An 18,215-nucleotide genomic window follows, 5' to 3' on the forward strand; every position below is an offset into this window, starting at 1 on the left:
CATTTTGGGCACTCAAAAAATGGAAAATGAAACTTTGGTCCAAAGAAAATGAAAAATCCCTTAGGCAACAATGTGTGCCATTCCAAGATGCACACTTGTGCACAACATGAGATCATTTGAACAAATTAAGTCATGAATGTGGCCATAATATTGAGCATTTGGGTTGAAAGCCATTGATCTTCATCCATGATAGCTCATTTCCGAGAACACTTTTTTAAAGTAATTGTCGTATTACAAGTTTATAATTTTTCCTGATAACTTGGTCACATATAATGACACAATGCGAAGGTTTTCCAATTTTTTGTTTTTTTGAATTTTTTATGCCCGTTTCAAAATGTTGTCAAAACGGCGGGAATGACCGTTCCTAGCTAGTGGTTGAATCTTTGAATTTTTTAATGTTTCTCTAATTAAATAGATACTTATGTATCGAGAAATGTTTTTTCAAAAAAATAAAGAGCAACCTATGAGGCAGCTGCAGTTCAAATTTGACCCGCTTCCTGCTGAATCGATGGAAATTTGTCTTTTTCACGAGAGGTGGATAAAAACTTATTACACCCAACCATTTGGTCAATTGTGCATTAAACATGGACTAATATTTTAGAACATTTATTTGGTACAAATTTGCAACAAATATTTGGTTGGCTCTTCACAAAAAAAACTCATTTTGAGCACTCGAAAAATAAAAAATGAAGCTATCACGACCAATTTAGTTGGTCATAATTATGTATTGTGTTCTGATTGGTCCGTGGACAAGACACACAGATCATGCACGAAACACTGTTGGATCATTCCAGATCCAACGGCTGCCCTCACCCCTGGCCTCCCCACCAGAGGAGAAACCCTAGCTCTATCCTCCCCCCATTTAACATCTTCCATCTACCCCCGCCCCCTTTATTTCTCCCCGATTCCCTCACCGTCAACTCCTCCGGCCCCTCTGCCGCCCCTCGTCCCCTCCTCTCTCTCCCACTCGACTCACTTGTCACCGCCACCTCCCACGCCTGATCCCGGCGAGGACATAGCAGTCAGCACCCTCATGCACGACGGCGGCGGCGAGGTCGGCGCCCTCGTCATGCGGCACGCAACGCTGGCTGCGGGCTGTGGCCAGCGACGTCGAGTTCTGCTGTGGCGCAAAGCCGAAGCGGTCTGCCACGACCTCCTGTAGCTTTCGCACGCCCAGCGACGGTTGCACGATCACCGTGCCCAGGTCCACTCTTTACTCCCGTCAGGTTCGTCCGCACACCCGCCTCCCTCCCTCCCCGCCTGTAACCCAAATAGCTTTTCGGTAGATCCGGCACGCGTATGCCGCTGCCCGTCTGATTCGCTTTGCCCGAGATCCCGTTCGCAATGGTGAAATCCCGTAGAATTTGATGCTGCCATGGCCGTTCCATTAATTTGATCGCCATGTTCTGGGAGCTCCCTGCCCGGGCTCGTAGATCTAGATCAGCCAGCGCGGGAGCTTTCTGGTGGTGGACCTGCCCTCTCTCTCGGTTTGACTCTCTCTCTATCTTTTGCAGATCTGGATCAGCCAGCGCATGACCGTGTTTGCCTATGGAGCGATGGGCAGCGGCATGACCTACACCATGCAGGTTCCATTCCATTCTCCTGGTCTTGCCCACAACCTGTTTGTCGAAATGCCACACTAGCTGAAACAAACATGGTTGTTACACAGGGCATTGAAGATCTGTCGGGGCTCATCCCTTGTCGGTCGCGACAATCCCGGCGCACTGTACCAACACCTGGTGCTCCGTCGAGATCTCCTACTACGAGGTGTACATGGAACTGTACTATGACTTGCTCGAGCCCATGACATTGGATGACAAATTTGGTAACCTACAGCTTAAGGGCTTGGCTTGGGTAATGCGCTGGCTCTGGGTCATCCTTACATCTGCTACGTGTTTGCTGGAATGTACCTTAGACAGTGCGCTTACCGTTGTCGTTTCATTGTTTAAGGTCCCCGTGCCATCCATGGAGGAGTTTCAGGAAGCCTACTCGACCTCTCTCCTCGCCGTGACCCAACCATAAAGTACCTTTCTCCAACGTGATTTGCCCGCGCAGATTTTTAGTCTGTTTACACCTGAACATAACACTCTGTTTAATAAACCAGACACATAGTTTACTTGCAGCACCATATGGTTTGATGATGAATGATGCCAGATTTTCAGTCTGCTTGCACTGTAACATAACACCATGTGTTTTATAGCACCACTTTGTATCACAGGACAATGCATGGTTTTGCTATTAAAAGTTTGAATGTCATATTACTCGAATGCAGAAACTGACCCAAGGTATCAGTTGAAGTCAAGTTATCATCATTAGTCTGTTGAACATAACTTACATGGGTTTTGGTCCAGTTGGTGACTTGCTTAGCTTGCCGCAGAACCCGTAGAATATCTACTTTATGCTTCCGATGTATCATTCATTGAAAACTCAGCTCCTACTATTCACCTTGTAGATTTTTTATTCTACAACATATTTGGTTTTGTCATAAAATGATTGGATTATTCAGAAGAAGTATAGTGTAACCTTCCAGTGCGAGAAAATGGTCTTGCGGTCTTAATTTAGCCTGATTAGAAAATCGGTCGTGCTCACGAGAAGTATATATGCACTTGCTCGGTTGATTGTTAGCAGTTTAGCTACACAAACTGAGTGGCATTGCACAATAAAATGTAGTAGATTTGCAGCCCACTAGCACAAACTGACTGATAGCAATCCTCTCTCTCGTATAGAAGTACATGTTATCTGACGTGAGCAAAATCATTGTGTAACTACAGGTACAACATATGACTAATTTACACAGAATACTAAAACTGGACCCCATGCATTTAGTTTCAGAACTTGAAACTAACCTGACTAGTAGCTTCTCTTGCTTCCAATTTACAACTTCCAGGATATCAATCATTCATTCTCAAGTTGCTACCCGGCAACTACAAGACGCCTTGTTATAGAATTTTCATGGTCTTTTTTATGTGTATATGCCTTCCTCTTTGATTTCTAGCTTGTGATTGAGGTTAATTGATGGCGGTGCTTGCGCGATGCAGATGTTCGGGATGGCAGAGAAGAAGATGGAGTACCGGGTCGAGCTTTGAACATTCATTGTATTGAATTCTTACTAGACACAGAACAAAATTTGGCTCACATGTTTCTTTATGGTCTGAATGTTCAACAGTTTTGAACCTTTAAGCTACTGTTTTGACATTAACTGGATTACATGAATCAGTTTGATACTATTTTGGTGTTGCTTTCGCTTTAAACTAGTCTCCCTTTCTCATGGTCACTTGTATTTGCCGATTGTAAGGATTTTCTCCATGGAAAGAAAATATCAGTTGATTTCAAATTCTAAACTGATGCACTATGAACAAAAACTTATTCCCCATTGTGGTGGGATAATTGCACTATTTGTTTGCTGCTGTACCATGGTATCTGTAGTTTATTAGTATTGTTGATCCCGTCCATGAGCTTGAATGGTATAGTATTAGAAGAGCATCTGTTTAATTTGTAACAGTGAGGTCACTGATTTTTGTTCTTTCATGCCATGGTACGATTATGGTTGGAATGGTAGCCACTTAACATGTTAGAATGTACTGATTGTTTGTGTTGATTCCTGGTCTGTATCAGGGGTATAAGTTTATTACTTTCTATCTAGGTTTGTTAGCTATGGATGATTGAAGTGATGTTCTTCTAAATTTGAAAGATAAATGGCAGGTTCCTTGTTCTCACCTATGAGTAGGTGTGATATTGTGTTATGAGTCGTTTGTTTCGTAAGTTTTCGTCACACGAGATGTTGTTCCTTAGATGGAAATGAGTGTTATCAAGGAAATGGTTTTAGGTAAACCAGCACCTCTCATCAGCCTTTCTTACTCAGTGTTATCATCTGCTTGGTTTTAGGTGATGGACTCATTTCCCGCGGTGGTTTTGCTTGCGTTTTCTTGATGTTGTTTCACGTCGGGTTCTGATTAGCTTTGCTGCTATTATTTCTATGGCGATGCAGACTTGTGGTGATGAAGAGCAAGGCCGAGAAGGACTCCAACAAGCCCAAGCGCCCTCTGAGCGCTGTCTTAGTCCTCACGTGAGCCCCGGATTTGATTTTTTGTTGTGGTTTGATTCATGTTGTTTCCGTGGCATGGTGACGCGTCCCGACTGGGCTCGTTTTGGGTCTATTTTTGCAGGGACAGCTTCAGGAAGGACTCCAATTAATTATACTAATTTTTTTGTTCCGTTTGGTTCTGTTTTGGTTCTATTTCCGACTGGTGTCAGGACTGCTCCCGTGTGGTGGCCTCCTTGAGACTTGGCACTTAGCAGCAAAATCTAATTAATTATATTGAATTTTGTTGTTCTTCCAGAATCTTGGCACTTTGCTTGTCTATGGATCACCTTCCACTTGAGATCTGGAAGGAGGTCATTATTCTGTTGCTGCCTCCTCACTTACCTCCAATTCGTTCCTGGGACGATCTACACCATCCGCTAACTGAACTTGACTGAACCGTGCCGAGCTCCATCAGTTCTTCAGAAGGTTATGGCAAACTTTGCTAGTGCTATCCAATTAGTTACTGCATCTACAACTGTTCCACTGTTTTTGAATTTGTGTGATAAATGCTTCTGAATTCCAATGACAAGTGCTACTGAAAATTTTCTGTTCTTGTTTCTTTAATACGCATGTTCATGAATAATCACTTCAGTTATTTGTTCTTCTGAAAACTTCAGTATGCAAGTACCTATTCCCGGTACAACAAGTACCAGTTCTTGAGCATTTGCACAGTTTTCCTCCAAAGTATTCTACATAGAGCTCTAACTAACATTTTGAGACCTTATAGGTTTCACAAAAAAATATGCACTATTGAGACACTTGGGTATATAAACAAGTAGTAGTAGCAGTTGTACTGGACAACTGGTTATTTTGTATCTTTCCTTGTTCAAGTATTTCTTGAGTATCTGTTTACAAAATGACCATATTAGTCCTCTAATTCAACTTAGTTCAATACATACTATTTGCTGATCTTCCACTATATGCATGTCTTGTCCTTTTTTCTTGCCATCTTCCACTTCACATTGCTTCATGACTTTGTAGATCTATTTGTATACGCCTTTACAATGTCGATTTATTTTGCTTTGTTTGCAATTTCCAACTATGTGTATCTGTTGCAACTTGCAAGATTTATATTATTTCTATTCTTGTCTTGTTTCCTTCTTGATTTGTTCATATATGCATGACTTGTCCTGTTTTCTTGCTATCTTCAACTATTCAGATGTAGATCTTTGTGAAGACTCTCACCGGAAAGACCATCACACCTGAGGTAGAGTCCTCTAACAGAATTGACAACGTCAAGGCAAAGATCCAAGACAAGGAGTGGCCCATCCGCTGGTGCTGCTGATCCTGCTTGGACGGACATGCTGCCTCTTCCACATCGGCCACATGACAGCCATGGTGAGCTCTTTGCTGATCCTTCTTTTTCTCTGCTCTGCTTTCAACTGAACTTATTTCAGTTGGCAACTATATACTGAATACGAGAGTATGGGTGCTTGCTTGTGAATAGTGATGTTGTTCCCATTAGATTAGATTAGGTTAATTACAACCACAAGTATAGTAGCTTCTGTCCAAGTGCTCTTCATCTTGTGTGTCATCTGCAAGGCAATCAAGTTAATTAGATGTTGCTCTTTTCATGTTCTGCTTCATACATACATGCATATGTGATCATGGGGTGCTATATATAGAAATATTAGGGGATGCTATAGAAGAGTGTGCTAACAAAATTTGAATCACTATGATTCTTCTAGTGAAAATACTCTTGAGTACTACTGCCATGTGCCGACGAGATAGATTCTAAATTGCGACCATCATCTAGCTAGCATCTATATTTATGCAGTAATAAAATGAAAATGAACAAATAACTATGTTGTATCGTTTGGCTTGTTAATTTCCCTTGGAAGAAAAGGATCTCTTAGTTGTGCACTACTTGTTCTTGGATGATTTTTCTGTTTGGAAAAAACATTAGTCAACAACCATATATGTCGGCGTCCTGGATATGGGGGTATCCAGACTTGCCTGCCTTCGGCCTGCGGCGCGGCTCATCAGTGGCCCAGTTCGGCCCGTCTTCACCAACCCAAGCTCAAGACCCTCGCGAGGGGCCAAGCCTCGCAGGGCAGACGACGCAAGGCTTCCTCAGGAGCGGCCTCGCTAGGTAGGCTTGCGAGGAGGCGGAGAGATCAAGGCGAGGAGCACATCGCGAGGTGCACATGATGCAAGCCATGATGATCGAGACCAGGCGGGCGCCAAGCGGGCGCCGACCAGCGCAGTGTCCTTATTTCCCCTTTGGTGCTAAGGGGGCAAGCGCAGGCAGAGTACCAAGGCATCAGGCAAAGGTTGCCATATCGGTGCAACAAGATCAAGACCAGGAGGACGGCAAGATGGAGGTCACCGTGGAGCCCAAGGCGGCGTCATCGCCAATGCTTTTGACAGTCGAAGACCACCTTTAGTCAGGATAGTTTGTACTAGTTGTCCCCCTTCAAATCCCGCCATTGTGGAATCCCTTCCCGCTCAATATTTGGGAAGAGGACCAAGGCCTCTATAAACAGGACTAGCCACTCCCAAGGCAAGGGGATCTACCAATCGAACCTTGGCCAGAACAACCCACACTAGCATAAGAAATCCTCCCCTCGCGAGGCTGTTCTTCCCCCTGTACTGTTCCTCATCAGCTCAAGAGACAATCCACACACCACACACTGGAGTAGGGTATTACACCACGATGGTGGCCTGAACCAGTATAAATTTTGCGCCCTTTGTGTTGTTCATCTTGCTAGCTTAGAACCGCGGCGAGGCGAGGGAGTAGATCGGTAGGGAAAATATCTCCCCGCGCACCCTCGAGTTCGAACCTTAAGGGTTTGCCGGAACCCGAAATCCAACATTTGGTGCACCAGGTAGGGATGCACCGGAGCTCTCCTTCCCGTCGACTTGCTCTCCACCAACACCGTGCTCCGCCCTCATGGCGGACAACGCGCTACTAGCTCCGACAGCCGACGCCAGCACCGGGGCCAGGGGGCTCCGAGCCTTGGCCCCTGCCCTGCGGAAGGTGCAGTGGCCGCACAAGTTCAAGCCAGAGATGCCACTGTGCTATGACGGTGTGGCGGACCCGCTGGTCTTCATGCTGGCGTACGAGGATGCAGTCCTTGAGGCCGGCGGCGACGACAAGGTCATGGCCAACTGGTTTCCCCTGGCCCTCGCCGGGGTCTCGCATGCTTGGCTCCTCAACCTGCCCACGTCCTCCGTGGCCTCCTGGGGGGAGCTGCGCAACCTCTTCGTCACGCACTATGCTGCGCTGGCACCACCGATCATCGCAGCTCTCCTAGGTGGCTCGCAAGCGCCACTCCTGGACTGCCACATCAAGCCGTTCGTCCGCCAGATCGGTGCCGCCCTCGGGTAGCAAGGAGCTCCTCCGGGCTGGGTGGCACCCAAGGCTGACCTGACCTTTAGTTCGGATGATCACTCCGTCAACACCGCTTGCTCGGGGGCGCTCCCAATGCTCTTCATGCCCACCATCTACCAGGTGGCTGTCACCAGGACCCTCATCAACGGCGGTGCTGGCCTTAACGTGCTCTCGATGGAGGTCTTCAGCCTCCTCCATGTACCGCTGGAGTGGCTCCGACCCAGCAGGCCATTCTCAGGCGTCGGAGGTTGTTCCGCCAGCTACTTCGGGTAGATCCGCCTTCCTGTGACCTTTGGCACCCATGACAATTTCCGCACAGAGCTGATCAACTTCGACATCGCGCCTATCGACCTCCCGTACAACGGCATCCTCGGGTACCCCGCCTTGGCCCGGTTCATGGCGGCAACCCACCCGGCCTACAACCTCATGAAGATGCCCGGGAGCAGAGGCGTACTTACTGTAGCTGGAGATACCAAGGATGCACTACTGGCACTTAAGCTCGCTCTCAAGGCAGCCGCTGGAGCGCAGCCCGCCGATGCGGACGCCACCAAGGCCAAGGAAGCTGCGCCGACCAAGAAAAAGCAGTTGTTCACTCAGGACAAGGCGGAAACCATGCAGATACCAGTTGAGGAGGATGGATCCTCCGGAGCCACCTTCACCATAGGTGCCAACCTCAGCCCCGACCAGGAGGAAGCGTTGGTGAAGTTCTTGCACGCAAACAAGGACGTGTTTGCATGGGATCCCAAGCAGCTCGCAGGGGTCCCGAGGCAGGTGATTGAGCATCACCTGAATGTGTGCCCTAATGTGCGTCCCGTGAAGCAGAAAGCGAGGCGGCAGTTCACTAAGAAGCAGACCTTCATCGTCCAGGAAACTCGCAAGCTAGAGGCAGCGGGGGTCATTCGTGAGGTTCGCTACCCCGAATGGCTGGCGAACCCCATGGTCGTACCGAAGAAAAGAGGAAAGGAGCGCATGTGCATCGACTTCACCAACCTCAACAAGGCCTGCCCTCAGGATCCGTTTCCACTCCCCCCGCATTGACCAAATCATCGACTCCACCGCCGAGTGCGACTTGCTGTGCTTCTTGGACGCATTTTCGGGCTACCACCAGATCAAGATGGCGGTAGAAGATGTGGAAAAGACGGCTTTCCTAACCCCATGTGGGGTATACTGCTACACATGCATGCCGTCCGGGTAGTGCAATGCAGGCGCAACCTTCCAGCGGCTAATGCACATCGCTTTGGGCCGGCAGCTCAGGAAGAACATCGAGGCTTACGTCGATGACAATGTGGTGAAGTCTCGGAAGGCGAAGACTCTGATCCAAGACCTAGAAGAGACCTTTGCGAGCCTTAGCATGGCGGACCTGCGGCTCAACCCGGAGAAATGCGTCTTCGGGGTTCCTTTGGGCAAGCTTCTGGGTTTCGTCGTGTCCCACAGGGGGATCGAGGCCAACCCAGAAAAGGTCAAGGCGATTGAAGACATGAGTCCACCGCAAACCCTCAGAGAAATGCAGAAGCTCAACGGGCGCGTGACGGTGTTGGGACGCTTCATCTCAAAGCTGGGGGAGCGCGCCCTGCTCATCTTCAAACTAATGAAGAAGAAGGGCCCGATCAAGCGTTTCACGACCTCAAGAAGTACCTAACCAACCCTCCGGTTATGGTGGCGCCACGCCCCCTCGAGCCCCTGGTGCTGTACCTGGCCGCCGCACCCTACTCAGCTAGCGCGGCTCTGGTGGCAGTCCGGAAAGAGCGCCACGACGAGTCCAGCCACGACCGACCAAGGCCGCGCAAATCCAAGAAGGCATCACAACGGCTGCGGCCTCGGCAGACGGAAGCCAGCCTCCACAGGAGGACGCCCCCAGGGTCGAAGGGATCTCACCAGGTGGCCAGGTGCTGGAGGTTCCATTGCCTCAAGAGGCGCATGGCCCTCCGGAGGGAGCGGACCTCGTCAGCACACCCGCCCTCATCGAGCATCCAGTATACTTCGTCAACACGGTACTGCGGGATGCAAGGGCACGGTACCCCATGCCCCAGAAGCTCCTGCTCGCGCTACTAGTGGCCTCGCGGAAGCTGCAGCACTACTTTCAAGGTCACCCCATTAAGGTCGTCTCTGCTTACCCACTGGAAAGGGTGCTCAGAAGCCCCAATTCCGCTGGGAGGGTCGCTGAATGGAACATCGACTTGCAAGCGTTTCAGCTGGAGTTCAACACGACCAGGGTCATCAAGGGAGCCGCACTTGCAGATTTTGTGGCAGAATGGACAGAGCCGCCGGGGCTCGAAGCAGGCGAAGACGAGTCACTTTCCCCAGGGAGCGAGGTTCCGGATGGTTGGGTCATTTACTTCGATGGAGAATTCTCGCGGCACGGAGCAGGGGCTGTCGCAGTGCATATATCCCCCACTCAGGAAAAGCTCTATTACGTTGTGCAGCTCTGTTTCCAGCATGGCAAGAAGGTCTCCAACAACATAGCAGAATACGAAGGCCTCATAGCGGGCTTGAAGGCTGCAGTAGATATGGGAGTGAAGCGCCTTGTCATCAAGGGTGATTCACAGCTCCTCGTCAACTTCTCAAACAAGGTGTACGAGCCGAAGGACGAGCACATGGACGCGTACCTGGCAGAGGTGCGCATGATGAAAAAGTAGTTTTGGGGGCTGGAGCTGCAGCACGTGCCCCGCGGCACCAACCAAGAGGCTGATGACATTGCCAAGAGGGCATCCAGGCGGCTGCCTCAGGAGCCTGGCGTTTTCGAGGAGCGGCTCTTCAAGCCATCAGCAGCACCCTCACTATCAAGCACATCGCAACCTCGGGAGGTACTCCCTCAACCGCCTGCCACAGGAGCCCCGACCTGTGGCCCGACCTCGGGAGCACGCTTGCTCCTGGCAATGGAGCCTCAGGAGGAATGCTGGATTACGAAATTCAAGGACTACCTGATACAGGGGACGCTACCGGAGAAGGAGGACGACGCGGAGCGTGTAGCCTGCCAGGCCACGGCCTACTGCATTCGAGATAGAGAGCTCTACCGGAAGCAGCTAAATGACGTCTCCTTGCGTAGCATCTCCAGGTAACAGGGGAAGGAATTGCTAGCCAACATACACGGCGGAGATTGTGGGCATCACTCATCATCACGGACCCTCGTCGGCAAGGCGTTCCGCAGCGGGTTCTATTGGCCCACGGCACTCAACGACGCAGTCGAGCTGGTGAAGGAATGCGAATCCTATCAGTTCCATGCCAAGCAGATACATCAGCCGACTTAGGGCCTGCAAACCATCCCGCTCTCATGGCCGTTCGCGGTCTGGGGGCTGGATATCTTGGGCCCATTCCCTCGAGCGCCCGGGGGCTACCGGTACCTCTACGTCGCCATCGACAAGTTCACCAAGTGGGCAGAAGTGGAAGCGGTTCGCACCATCCTGGCTGGTTCGGCGGTCAAGTTCATCAAGGGCCTCACAAGCCGTTTCGGGGTCCCTAACTGCATCATCATCACCGACAACGGTTCGTAGTTCACTAGCAACCTCTTCAAAACATATTGTGCTAACCTTGGAACGCAGATATGCTACGCTTCGGTTGCACACCCCCGGAGTAACGGCCAGGCCGAGCGCGCCAACCCGGAAGTCCCGAAAGGCCTCAAAACCAGGACCTTCAAGAAGAAACTGGAGGCCTGTGGCAGGGGCTGGTACGATGAGCTCCAGTCCGTGCTGTGGTCCATCCGCACCACCGCCACCAAGTCGACTGGCGAGACCCCGTTCTTCCCCGTCTATGGAGCGGAGGCGGTCCTCCCTCATGAGGTCAGGCGTCGCTCCGCGCGGGTGCTGGCGTTTGAGGAAGCGCAGCAGGAAGTCATGCGGGGGATGAACCTAGTACTGGGGGAGGAGCACCGTCGGGAGGCTGCGCTACGAGCAGCAAGGTACCAACAGGCTCTGCGGCGGTATCATTGCTGCAACATCCGCCCCAGGACACTCGAGGTAGGTGACCTCGTGCTCAGGCGGGTGCTCTCCAGGGAAGGGCTGCACAAGCTTTCACTGCTACATCTTGAGCTTGTGTTAGTTTTCCTTGAAGAGGAAAGGGTGATGCAACACAGTAGCGTAAGTATTTCCCTTAGTTTTTGAGAACCAAGGTATCAATCCAGTAAGAGACTCCTCACAAGTCCCACGAACCAACACAAACAAACAAAGAACTCACAACCAACGCGATAAAGGGGTTGTCAATCCCTTCACGGCCACTTGCGAAAGTGAGATCTGATAGAGATAATATGATAAGATAAATATATTTTTGGTATTTTATGATATAGATGCAGAAAATAAAGATGCAAATAAAAGTAGATTGGAAACTTATATAATAAAAGATAGCCTGGGGGCCATAGGTTTCACTAGTGGCTTCTCTCAAGATAGCTTAAGTATTACGGTGGGTGAACAAATTACTGTCGAGCAATTGATTGAAAAGTGAATAATTATGAGATTATCTAGGCATGATCTTGTATATAGGCATCACGTCCGTGACAAGTAGACCGACTCCTGCCTGCATCTACTACTATTACTCCACACATCGACCGCTATCCAGCATGCAACTAGAGTATTAAGTTCATAAGAACAGAGTAACACATTAGGAAAGATGACATGATGTAGAGGGATAAACTCAAGCAATATGATATAAACCCCATCTTTTTATCCTCGATGGCAACAATACAATACGTGCCTTGCAACCCTTTCTGTCACTGGGTAAGGACACCGCAAGATTGAACCCAAAGCTAAGCACTTCTCCCATGGCAAGAAAGATCAATCTAGTAGGCCAAACCAAATCGATAATTCGAAGAGACTTGCAAAGATAACTCAATCATACATAAAAGATTTTAGAGGAGATTCAAATATTATTCATAGATAAACTTGATCATAAACCCACAATTCATCGGATCTCGACAAACACACCCCAAAAAAAGATTACATCGAATAGATCTCCACAAGAGAGGGGAAGAACATTGTATTGAGATCCAAAAAGAGAGAAGAAGCCAACTAGCTAATAACTATGGACCCGAAGGTCTGTGGTAAACTACTCACAACTCATCAGAGGGCTATGGTGTTGATGTTGAAGCCCTCCGTGGTGGATTCCCCCTCCGGCAAAACACCGATGACGGATCCAAGATGGGATCTCGCGGATACAGAAGGTTACGGTGGTGGAAATATTTCTTCGGTGGCTCCCTGGATGTTTTCGGGGTATGTAGGCTTATATAGGAGGAAGAAGTACATGGCTGCCCGAGGGGCCCACGAGACAGGGGGGCGCCTCGGCTGCTTCTTGGCTTGCACTCCAAGTCCTCTGGATCACGTTCATTCCAAAAATCACGCTCCCGAAGGTTTCATTTCGTTTGGACTCCGTTTGATATTGCTTTTTCTTCGAAATACTGAAATTGGCAAAAAAACAGCAATACGGGCTGGTCTCCGGTTAGTAGGTTAGTCCCAAAAATGATATAAATGTGTAAAATAAAGCCCATAAACATCCAAAATAGGTAATATAATAGCATGGAACAATAAAAAATTATAGATACGTTGGAGACGTATCAAGCATCCCCAAGATTAATTCATGCTCGTCCTCGAGTAGGTAAAAGATAAAAATAGAATTTTTGATGTGGAATGCTACCTAGCATAATTCTCAATGCAATTTCTCTTTATTGTGGCATGAATGTTCAGATCCAAATGATTCAAAATAAAAGTTCATATTGACAAAATAAATAGTAATACTTCAAGCATACTAATAAAAGCAATCATGTCTTCTCAAAATAACATGGCTAAAGAAAGTTCATCCCTACAAAATCATATAGTTAGGCTATACTTCATTTTCGTTACACAAAGATGTTCCCAACTTCTATACTCCCGATGACAAGCCAAGCAATTGTTTCATACTTAAATAATCTCAAACTTTTTCAACCTTCACGCAATACATGAGCGTGAGCCATGGATATAGCACTATGGGTGAAATAGAATAATGATTGTGGATTGTGTGGAGAAAAAAAGGAGAAAGTATCACATTGACGAGGATAATCAACGGGCTATGGAGATGCCCATCAATTGATGTCAACATGAGGAGTAGGGATTGCCATGCAACGGATGCACTAGAGCTATAAATGAATGAAAGCTCAACAAAAGAAAACTAATGGGTGTGCATCCAACTTGCTTGCTCATGAAGACCTAGGGCTTTTGAGGAAGCCCATCGTAGGAATATACAAGCCAAGTTCTATAATGAAAAATTCCAACTAGTATATGAAAGTAACAACCTATGAGACTCTCTACATGAAAATATGGTGCTACTTTGAAGCACAAAATATGAGACAAACTATGTGAAGAACATGGTGCTACTTTGAAGCACAAGTGTGGAAAAAGAGATAGTAGCATTGCCCCTCTATTTATGTATTTTCTTTTTTTTCTTTTTTTCTTCTTTTCTTTTTTTTCTTTTCTTTTTTTCTTTGGCCTTTCTTTTTTGGCTTTTTTCTATTTCTTTTTGGCAATGCTCTAATAATGATGATCATCACACTTTCATTGATTACAACACATGAATTACAACTCGAAACTAGAACAAGATATGACTCTATATGAATGCCTTCGGTGGTGTACCCGGGTAGTGCAATGAATCAAGAGTGACATGTATAAAAAATTATGCATGGTGGCTTTTCCACAAATACGATGTCAACTACATGATCATGCAATGACAATATGACAAAAGTAATGTATGTCATGATGATGATGAACGGAACGGTGGAAAGTTACGTGGCAATATATCTCGGAATGGCTATGGAATTGCCATAAATAGGTAGATATGGTGGCTGTTTTGAGGAAGATATAAGGAGGTTTATGTGTGATAGAGCATATCATATCACGGGGTTTGGATGCACCGGCGAAGTTTTTCACCAACTCTCAAGGTGAGAAAGGGCAATGCACGGTACCGAAGAGGCTAGCAATGATGGAAAGGTAAAAGTGTGTATAATCCATGGACTCAACATTAGTCATAAGAACTCATATATACTTATTGCAAAAATTTAGAAGTCATCAAAAACCAAGCACTACGCGCATGCTCCTAGGGCGATAGATTGGTAGGAAAAGACCATCACTCGTCCCCGACCGCCACTCATAAGGATGCACAAGCCAGGTACACTCCATGCTTCAAATTTGTTACACAACTTTAACAATACGTGCATGCTACCAGACTTACTAACTTCAACACAAGCATTCTTTAAATTCATAATCACCCAACTAGCATGACTTTAATATCACTACCTCCATATCTCAAAACAGTTATCAAGTATCAAGTTGATCATAGCATCTAATTCAGTTCCTATGATAGTTTTTATTATACCCAACTTGGATGCTCATCATTCTAGGACTAATTTATAACCATAGAAAATACCATGCTGTTCTAAAAGACTCTCAAAATAATATAAGTGGAGCATGAGAGATCAACAATTTCTTCAAAATTAAACCACCGCCGTGCTCTAAAAGATATAAGTGAAGCACTAGAGCAAAAACTATCTAGCTCAAAATATATAAGTGAAGCACATAGAGTATTCTAATAAATTTCAATCAAGGAGGCTTCTACCAAAAGGTGTGTTACATCAAGGATGATTGTGGTAAACTAAAAAGTAAAGACTAATATAATACACGACGCTCCAAGCAAAACACATATCATGTGGCAAATAAAAATATAGCTCCAAGTAAAGTTACCAATGAACAAAGACGAAAGAGGGGATGCCTTCTGGGGGCATCCCCAAGCTTAGGCTTTTGTCTATTCTTGAATATCTTGGGGTGCCTTGGTCATCCCCAAGATTAGGATTTTGCCACCCTTTATTTCATAGTCCATCAAATCTTTACCCAAAACTTGAAAACTTCACACAAAACTCAATAGGAAATCTCATAAGCTCCGTTAGTGAAAGAAAACAAAACCACCACATAAGGTACTGTAATGAACTCATTATTTATTTATATTGGTGTTAAACCTACTGTATTCCAAGTTCTCTATGGTTCATACCCTTACATACTAGCCATAGATGCATCAAGATAAGCAAATAACACACGAAAAACAGAATCTGTCAAAAATAGAACAGTCTGTAGCAATCTGTAACTAACGCAAACTTCTGGAACCTTAAAAATACTACCAAAATAGGAAGTCCTAAACAATTTTTTATTGAACATCAGCAACAATAATCAATGCAAAAGCTCGTTTCTGTGATTTATTGAATTTTTTCTCGTGAGCGCAAAGTTTCTGTTTTTCAGCAGAATCAAATCAACTCATATAATAGGTTATTCTATAGGTTCTACTTGGCACAAAAACTAAATAAAACATGAAAACACATCTAAACAGAAAGTGGATGCAAGATTTATTACTAAACAGGAACAAAAAAAATACAAAGAAAATTGGGTTGCCTCCCAACTAGCGCTATCGTTTAACGCCCCTAGCTAGGCATAAAAGCGAAGATAGATCTAAGCAGTGCCATCTTTGGCACTTGAATCATAGGTAGCTCACATAATAGATTCATAAGGTAATTTAACTTTATTTCTTGGAAAGTGCTCCATGCCTTTCTTTAATGGAAATTGGAATCTAATATTCCCTTCCTTCATATTAATAATCGCACCAATCGTTCTAAGGAAAGGTCTACCAAGAATAATAGGGCAAGAAAGATTGCAATCTATATCAAGAACGATAAAATCAACGGGCACCAAATTTCTATTAGCAACAATTAGAACATCATTGATCCTTCCCATTGGCTTTTTAATGGTGGAATCCGCAAGGTGCAAATTTAAAGAGCAATCATCAAGATCATGGAAACCTAGAATATCACATAAAGTTTTCGGAATCATGGAAACACTAGCACCCAAATCACACAAAGCAAAACACTGATAATCTTTGATTTTAATCTTTATAGTAGGTTCCCACTAATTATTAAGTTTTCTAGGTATAGAAACTTCCAAATTAATTTTTTGATAAAAAGATTGCATCAAGGCATCAACAATATGTTTGGTAAAAGCTTTATTTTTACTATAATCACGAGGAGAATTAACAACGGAGTGCAACAAGGAAATACAACTTTCTAAAGAACAATTATCACAATCAAAATCCTTGAAATCTGAGATAGTGGGTTCAATACTATTTAAAGTCATGACCTCTCCAATCCCACTTTTACCAAATTTAGCATCAAGGTCTAAAAACTCCGAATTCTTGGGACGCCTTCTAAATAAAGTTGACTCATATCGAGTCCCATTATTATCAAGATTGATATTGCAAAACAAAGATCTAATAGGGGACACATAAATAACTTTAAGATCTTCATCATTATTTTCATGGAAACTAGAAGAACACGCTTTTATAAAGCAATCTTTCTTAGCACGCAACCTAGCGGTTCTTTCTTTGCACTCGTCAATGGACACACTCATTGCTTTGAGAGACTCATTGATATCATGCTTAGGAGAAGAAGATCTAAGTTTGAGAGAATCAACATCAAGCGAAAGTCTATCAACGTTCCTAGCCAAATCATCAACGTTGAGCAATTTTTCTTCAAGCAAAGCATTAAAATTCTTTTGAGAGATCATAAATTCTTTCACACTATTTTCAAAATCAGAGGGTATCTTATTAAAATTACCATAGGAATTATTGTAGGAATTTTCATAATTATTAGAGGAATTGCAAGGGAACGGTCTAGGATTAAAATTTCCTCTATAAGCATTGTTTCCAAAATTATTCCTACCAACAAAATTTACATCCATAGATTCATTATTATTCTCAATCAAGGTAGATAAAGGCATATCATTGGGATCAATAGAAGAACTCTTAGTAGCAAACAATCTCATAAGCTCATTCATCTTTCCACTCAAAAAATTAATTTCTTCTATAGCATGCACTTTTTTACTAGTAGATCGTTCGGTGTGCCATTGAGAATAATTAGCCATAATATTATCAAGAAGTTTTGTAGCATCTCTTAAGGTGATTTCCACAAACGTGCCTCCGGCGGCCGAATCTAAAAGATTTCTAGAAGCAAAATTCAATCCGGCATAAATTTTTTGTATGATCATCCATAAATTCAAACCATGAGTAGGGCAATTGCGAATCATCAATTTGATTCTTTCTCAAGATTGGGAAACATGCTCATGATCAAGTTGTTTAAAATTCATAATATCGTTCCTAAGAGAGATGATCTTAGCGGGAGGAAAATACTTAGAGATAAAAGTATCTTTGCACTTGTTCCAAGAATCAATACTATTTCTAGGCAAAGACAAAAACCAAACTTTAGCACGATCTCTAAGTGAAAACGGAAATAACTTCAATTTAACAATATCGCTATCCGTATCCTTTTTCTTTTGCATCTCACACAAATCAACAAAGTTATTTAGATGGGTAGCGGCATCTTCACTAGGAAGGCCGGAGAATTGATCTTTCATAACAAGATTCAGCAAAGCAGCATTGGTTTCACAAGACTCAACATCATTAAGAGGAGCAATCGGAGTACTAAGGAAATCATTATTATTGGTATTGGAGAATTCACACAATTTGGTATTATCTTGCGCCATGGCGACAAGTAATCCAACACAAGCAAATAGAAAAAGGCAAGCGAAAAAGAGAGGAAGAAGAGGGCAAGCGGAGAAGAGAGGAGATTGGGAAAGAGCGGGCAAATAAAACGACAAGGGTGAAGTGGGGGAGAGGAAAACGAGAGGCAAATGGAATATAATGTAATTGCGAGGGAGATGAGTTTGTGATGGGTACTTGCTATGTCTTGACTTGAGCAAAGACCTCCCCAGCAACGGCGCCAGAAATCCTTCTTGCTATGTCTTGAGC

At 45.1% G+C, this 18,215-nt stretch overlaps 1 long non-coding RNA gene across 1 annotated transcript; it reads left to right on the forward strand.

Moving 5' to 3' along the window:
- The first annotated feature begins 915 nt into the window (after positions 1-915).
- LOC119311941 lies at positions 916-3,265 on the forward strand. The gene is made up of 5 exons (XR_005151186.1): positions 916-1,226; positions 1,515-1,586; positions 1,670-1,854; positions 1,951-2,023; positions 3,039-3,265. It is a non-coding gene; the product is annotated as an uncharacterized LOC119311941 (long non-coding RNA).
- The last annotated feature ends 14,950 nt before the right edge of the window (positions 3,266-18,215 follow it).

The sequence above is a fragment of the Triticum dicoccoides genome, chromosome 1B, assembly GCF_002162155.2.
Source record: "Triticum dicoccoides isolate Atlit2015 ecotype Zavitan chromosome 1B, WEW_v2.0, whole genome shotgun sequence".
NCBI lineage: Eukaryota > Viridiplantae > Streptophyta > Magnoliopsida > Poales > Poaceae > Triticum > Triticum dicoccoides.